A 6,871-nucleotide genomic window follows, 5' to 3' on the forward strand; every position below is an offset into this window, starting at 1 on the left:
GTCCGTCGACCTAGGGGCGTACTAAGGAGCCCATCCCTTTACTAGACCCGTTCATAGTCCGTCGGCCTAGGGGCACTTATGGAGCCCACCCTTGGTACAAGCTATACAAAGTAAAATATCATATCATGGTTCATATCATAACATAACATATCTTATCTTATCATATCATGAGGAGTAAAGCATGCATATTTGGGCACACAGCACATGCATGGATCATAAACATACATAATGAGCATGTCATTTCCCATATCATAAAGCATGCATATTTGGGCACACAGCACATGCATGGATCATAAGCATACATAATGAACATGTCATTTACCATATCATAAAACATGCATATTTGGGCACACAGCACATGCATGGATCATAAACATTCATAGTGAACATGTCATTTATCATATCATAAAACATGCATCTTTGGGCACATAGCAAATCATAAAAGACACAATCATGCATAGCATCAGTAAATAACATTTCCTAATTCATAACGCATCATGTGAGGCATATCTAAGCTTCTAAACTCATAATGGCCGAACCACTCATAAAGAGGAAACCAAGCTATAGGCAACAGGCAAGCATAAACACCTAGCTAAATTCATATCATATTATCAAGAGGCACATGAGCATGCTAGGTTAACTTTTTAGTTCCTCCAAGCCCTAATTTGGTTCTTGGCCGAACCATTCATGAAGGGAAAACTAGGTTTTAATTAACATATAAGCATAATCACGTAACTAAATTCATATCATATTATCAAGAGATACATGAGCATGCTAGGTTAACTTTTAGCTTCTCTAAACCATAACTTTGGGTTCTTGGCCGAACCATCCATGAAGAGAAAACTAGGTTTTAAACAACATGTAGCATAAATCACCTAGCTAAATTCATATCATATTATCAAGAGGTACATGAGCATGCTAGATTAATTTTTAGCTTCTTTAAAACCCTAATTTTGTTCTTGGCCGAAACATACATGAAGGGAAAGCTAACTTTAAAACAACATAAAAGCATGAACACCTAGCTAAATTCATATCATATTATCAAGAGGTACATGAGCATGCTAGGTTAACTTTTTAGCTTCTTTAAAACCCAAATTTTGTTCTTGGCCGAAACATACATGGAGAGTAAGCTAAGCTTTAAGCAACATTCAAGCATAAGAAAAACCAACCCAATCCCTTAACATAGCATACATATCATAAGGATGTAGTGAACATGGTTAGTTTAGGGCTTAAGCTTTCTTAGGTCCTTCATCTACACTTGGCCGAAAGTTCGTGTTTATAAATCTAGGTTTTAAGTCAACATACAACATGAGAACATTAACTAGCTTCTTATACTAGGGTACTTATCATAAGAACATAATGAACATGCTTTACTTAGATCTTGATCTACCCAAATCTTTCTTCTTTTTTTTTATACTTGGCCGAAAGTTCCAACTTGTTACCCTAGGTTTTAAGCATTCTACTCTTATGTAAAAACAAAAACAACTTGTACCACAGGTGAGGGGATACTTACTTCCTTTCGCTTGTGGTTTTTCTTAAGGAAAGATACTCTAGGTGAAGAGGAGGAAGAGAGCTTCTTCTTCTAGCACTCCCTTTGATTTCTCTTGCTTGGAAGGGGTAGACCTTGAAGACTCCTTCTTGTAAATTAGTTTTCTTGGTGAGGAACCTTAGCTTAGCTTTTGGAAATGAAGAGAGGGAGAGCTTTTGGTTTCGGTGGGGAATGAAGAAGGAGAAGGAAGGAGGAAGAAGAAGAAGGAAGGATTAATCTCTTACTTTTCTTCTCTCCATTCTATTTATTTCCATGTAATTGAAGCATGTCCTCATTCATTCCCTCAACCCCTCTATTTCCTCATTCCTTTAATCTCACGAAAATAGAGAGAGGGAGGGAAGCAAGCAACTTGTCTTTTGCTTGCTTCTTCTCTTAACCAAGAGGAAGAGAAAGTAAGCTACTTGGTTTTCTCTTGTTCCTTTACTTAACTATCTTCTCACCTTTAACTAATATTTCCATTCTTTCCTATTCACATATCATTCATTGCTCTAGTGGTCTATGCACCAATTTGACTCTATCATTTGTGGGAGGTTCAAGGTTCAATCCTTGTCCTCACCTCTTTTTATTTTGGTTTCTATTTTTCCATTTTCCTCTTTCTTTCTTTTATTCTTCTATTTTAAAGAAAAATACTCCTAGGTATAGCTTAGCATTTCATGGGTATTACATTATGTTCGTATTGTTTGTGTTTTCCGCTGCGTTTATGCTGTGATGTGTTTACTTTCAACCGTGTAGGCTTATTAAATTGCGTGGTTGTGTTTACTTTTGTTCCGCCGAGTGGGATGATGATATAAACTGCGTGGTTGTGTATATATTCCAGCCGTATGTGGCTAATGTATATTTTGTATGTAGTAATGCTTTAGATTGTCACCCATACATGGGAGATACTATCAGATTTTTGTCTGACAGGGACTCCTCTGGGCGTGACAATTTAGTGGTATCAGAGCCAGGTATATGATACTTGCTTTTTACTTTGGATTCTTTGAGCCAATCTGATACCAATTTAGTGGTATCAGAGCATGGTTTGAGTCAAATGCTGTGTTTTGTGTTTTGAAATTTCGATCGTGTTTTGATTTATGATTTTCGGTGTTTCGATTGTTTGGTTTTTCCTTTGTAAGTTGAACCCTCGATCTGACTCTCGAGTTGTGGGATCAGGCAGCGGCAGGACATCTCCAAGCTATAGGAGATATGTTCGTATACTGTCATCGTACATATTTATTAGTACTTGGCTAGTTGGTTATACCATGTATTCTTGTTTAGTTGTTTATACCATATATGACATGTTATGGTGAATTGAATACGAAAAGGATCTATGTAGAAGCTGACAATCTTAGTTTATTCGCTTCTTAGTGGTTATAGTCTATATAAACTATCTATTTTTGTCGTGGGGCTAGATAGTTAGCACTGTTTCTTTGTTTGTTCCTTTTGTGGCACTATTTAGTAGTTTTGTTATTATACATTAATCTATGGAGAGTCTTGTGGTTGAGTTAGATCATGGAAGCTTTATGTTTGCAACCGAATAAACTTTTAGAACAAGTGATGTTGAGAATGATTTTTTGATTGATGGATATTGAGAGATTAGGTGTGGTAATATGTAGTCTTTTGAGGATCTATTAATGAATTTTACCCACAGTTAGATAGATATCAGAGTGGCGCAGCGGAAGTGTGATGAGCTCATAACCCACAGAGTCATCTCTTATAGTTGAAGACTTGCTTATGATACTTGGATGGAGTGATATGTGAGTATGTTGCTTAGTGGTTACCTTTGGATGAGGGTCCCTGAGTTGAGAAGTAAATTTGGAGACCAAATTTTTATCTGTGAGGGAGAATGTAAAATACCATACCCGAATAATAATTAAATAATAAGGCTTATTGGACGAAAAACCTTATTGAAATTTTTAGGAAATTTTAGAAATTTCCTGAGATTTAATCGGAGCTTGTATGACATATTTAGAGGGGATGCGTTAATTGGGCTGCGAGAAAGCTTCGTTGGAATACCTAAAAATAGGAGTTGATTAAGGAAAAACTTAGAGTTTGATTAAGCTAACCCTAAGTTTATATTATATATAATTATCCTAATCCTTCTCCTCTTTTATTTCTTTGCCCGAACCTGCCTCTTCCCCGACACCTTCTTCCCCTCTTCGTCCGCCGCACACCTCCGCCCTCCTCTGCGCGCCGTCGCCCGACCAAGCCAGCGCCGGTTCTCTTCTCCGACGAGTCACAACCGCTGAGCCACCAGCGCCGATCCTCCTCTTCCCCGAGCCATCTCGCGCCGACGCCCGACCAAGCCAGCGCCGGTCCTCTTCTCTTCCTTCTCCCTCATGCTAACAACAGCGTGCGATCTTCTTCCCCTCCTCGCGCGAGCAGCAAAACCACCGATCCTCATCTCTTCGAGCTGTGCCCTAATTGATGTGGCAAGTATCTTCCTTAGAAGTGGCAGATAGGACCGCTAGGTATGTGGTTTCGGTTTCGTGCTTAGTCTAAGCGATCGCGGGAGGTTTTTGTGTACTAAATCTAGAAGTAATTGAACGATCTGAAGATTCTATAAGTTAAATTGATGATTTTTGGTTTGAGGATCAGGGATTTTGTCGGAGATTGATTTATTTTCCCTATTCCTCTCTCAACTGGTAACCTTAGTTTCGGCCACTGTATTCGGTAGGCTCAATGGGGTATCTGGTTCGGTTTTCACTTGTGTGTTCTGAGTTGATTGCGTATGTCGTTCTTGCATGATCTATTTGGTTCTTGTGTATTCGGTGTAGAATTTGAGATGGGTTGCAGAGGTGTGTGTGTTCTTTTCTTCCTCATTGTTCAATGCTGCTATGGATTTCTAGTGGAAATTATTGTTTGTTCTTCATTAAATTTGGAGAGAGTTTTGTTTTAGGTTATCTGTCAAATCCAATTACATTAGTTCTTCTTCTATATGTATGTAGTTACATGTTCTGTTAGGGTAGAAGGATTGAGTAAGGAAGAGGAGCTAATCGAAATCTGGAATGTTTGGGATTAAGAACTTGGGCTTGCATTATTTCTAGTTTTTATCCTTTTTATACTCATTAAATGTTAGACTGATTTGGTGAAGGGATTTGGGATATTTTGAGTCGAGTTTGAAGCTGTGATGGTTTTCCTGTGTTGCTGGAATTTGGTGCCTGATTTTGAATATCGGGTCAAATTTGGAATTTCTGATTTTATTTGACTATTTGAAGTTGAGATGGTTTAATTAGGGTTAAATCAATTTAATTGTGATTTATGTGGTTAATCGAGGATCGTATTCGATTTATAGTTTCCTAATCGAATTAGGATTGAGTTTTGTGGTTTAGCTAGTTGTTGTATATGTGATTAGCTAAACAATGTATCATATTATTTGTAAGACGTTAATTTGAGATGAGGGTATCGACGTGAGATTATTTATCGCGATCGGCAGATAAAGGCGGGTACTTCTTACTTTGTCTCTTTAGTTCTTTGAACTTGGTGCATGAGCTATTTTTGGATAAGGACTCTTTATCTTGACTCCACTCTTATTTCCTTGCGCTTATACTTCCACTCAAACCTTTGAGTTATTCGTTTCTATATTCATACAGTCTCTTGTTGTCATCTATGATATTTAGCAGATACTGGATACTAAGTTTGCATGTTTTGATTGTTGTTTAGTTCTGTTCTGTGATGAGCATGTTGGCTTCATGTAGCATACCTGAATCTTGTTTATATATATATATATATATATATATATATATATATATATGATGACTATTGCATTTTGTGCATCATATCATGGCAGACATTTCAACGATCAATTCTCCCTTGCGGTCGAGGGAGTTGTTGACCAGGGCCGCATCCTCGGCCACTCGACAAAGTGGTAACTAGAGTTGATGCCACTTGTCCTGTCGTGCCGCACTCGGCCAATTGCAGTTGGTGGCAGCTGGAGTTGTGAGCAGCAGGGACCCCCTTCGCTGTGTAGCTAGTTAGCTACTCAGCACCTGTCCATCCGGTCACTCGAGAGAGTGGCGGCCTTTGGTTGGTACAGTTGTCATTGATCCGGCCTCTCGACCATACAGGGGTCGTGGTGCAAAGAGGTGGGCAGGGTATCATCCGTGCATACGATGTTATTATACTTGCTTTGACTACTGCTGTTTTCATATGCTGTTGTTGATTACTCATGCTGTTGTTGCTAGCTTATGCTACAGTTGTTGACTTATGCTAATATGCTTATATATGTTGAGATATATATATGTCTGTTGTGGGTGTTTAGACTGACTTACCTATTGGAAGTTTGTATATACCTTACATATTTCCTCTGTCGGTATGAGCTATGCTGTAGCATATTAGTTCTACTCCTGACCTTTTATTACCTAGCCTAGGATATGGTTTCAGGTATGAGCATTTATTATGGTTTTATTTTTGTATCTGCTACTTCCCTTTTGAGACTGTATTCCTTTAGGCATTCTCTATTTGTTTATATATGTGCATGCACTATCTTTCCTTACCCGCTTAGTTCCAATACTCACCACCTCGCAAACTGGTTTTTCTTTCGCCAGGTAGCAGTAGATGATTCATGGATGCTTGGAGAGATGTCGACTGCCAGTCCTGGGTCCTACAACTCACTTGAGGATAGTTTTCTGTTTGGTTTTGTTATTATTTGGGTGGTATGTTGATTCTGTGAATTTTTCTTTTCAATAAGTCGATGTGAATTTTGGAGTCAAGTCTAGTGATTGCAGGTATTTTTGTTAGTGTCGTTGTTGGTCTTTTGTTCGTATTGTTTTGTGTTTTCCGCTGCTTTTACGATGTTATGTGTTTACTTTCAGCCTTGTAGGTTTATTAAATTGCGTGATTGTGTTTATTTTGTTCCAGCCGAGTGGGTTGATGATATAAACTGTGTGGTTGTGTATATATTCCAACCGTATGTGGCTGATGTATATTTTGTATGTAGTAATGTTTCAGATTATCACCCGTACAGGGGAGATGCTATCGGATTTTTGTCTGGCAGGGACTCCTCTTGGGCGTGACACTTCCTCTATGATTCCTTCTTCTATTGCTGCTGTTAGCTATTCTAGCTGCTTGCACATAATACATGGTTTAAGATATAATGTCAAGTTCATATATTCATCAACTTTTCTCGTGCTCACTTGCTTGACTACTCATGAAAATGTGAAGTTGCAACTTTTCTCGTGCTTATTTGGTCATTTTTTTACTTCAACATTTCAAAAGGTCCAGATTCATGTGACTTCACTTAATTTGGTTTCTACTACGCAAAAGATGCAATGATGCAAGAAATTTATAATTGTTTATACATGTTGATAAGTTTTCTACTTTTGGGACTTGTTTGTTTCAATT

The 6,871-nt window shown here is 38.2% G+C and overlaps 1 long non-coding RNA gene across 1 annotated transcript; it reads left to right on the plus strand.

Annotated features, from left to right (window-relative positions):
• The first annotated feature begins 3,380 nt into the window (after window positions 1–3,380).
• On the plus strand, window positions 3,381–6,387 carry LOC121970003. Its single transcript, XR_006108805.1, has 2 exons — window positions 3,381–3,999; window positions 6,076–6,387. It is a non-coding gene; the product is annotated as an uncharacterized LOC121970003 (long non-coding RNA).
• The last annotated feature ends 484 nt before the right edge of the window (window positions 6,388–6,871 follow it).

Source organism: Zingiber officinale, chromosome 4A, assembly GCF_018446385.1.
Source record: "Zingiber officinale cultivar Zhangliang chromosome 4A, Zo_v1.1, whole genome shotgun sequence".
Lineage (NCBI taxonomy): Eukaryota > Viridiplantae > Streptophyta > Magnoliopsida > Zingiberales > Zingiberaceae > Zingiber > Zingiber officinale.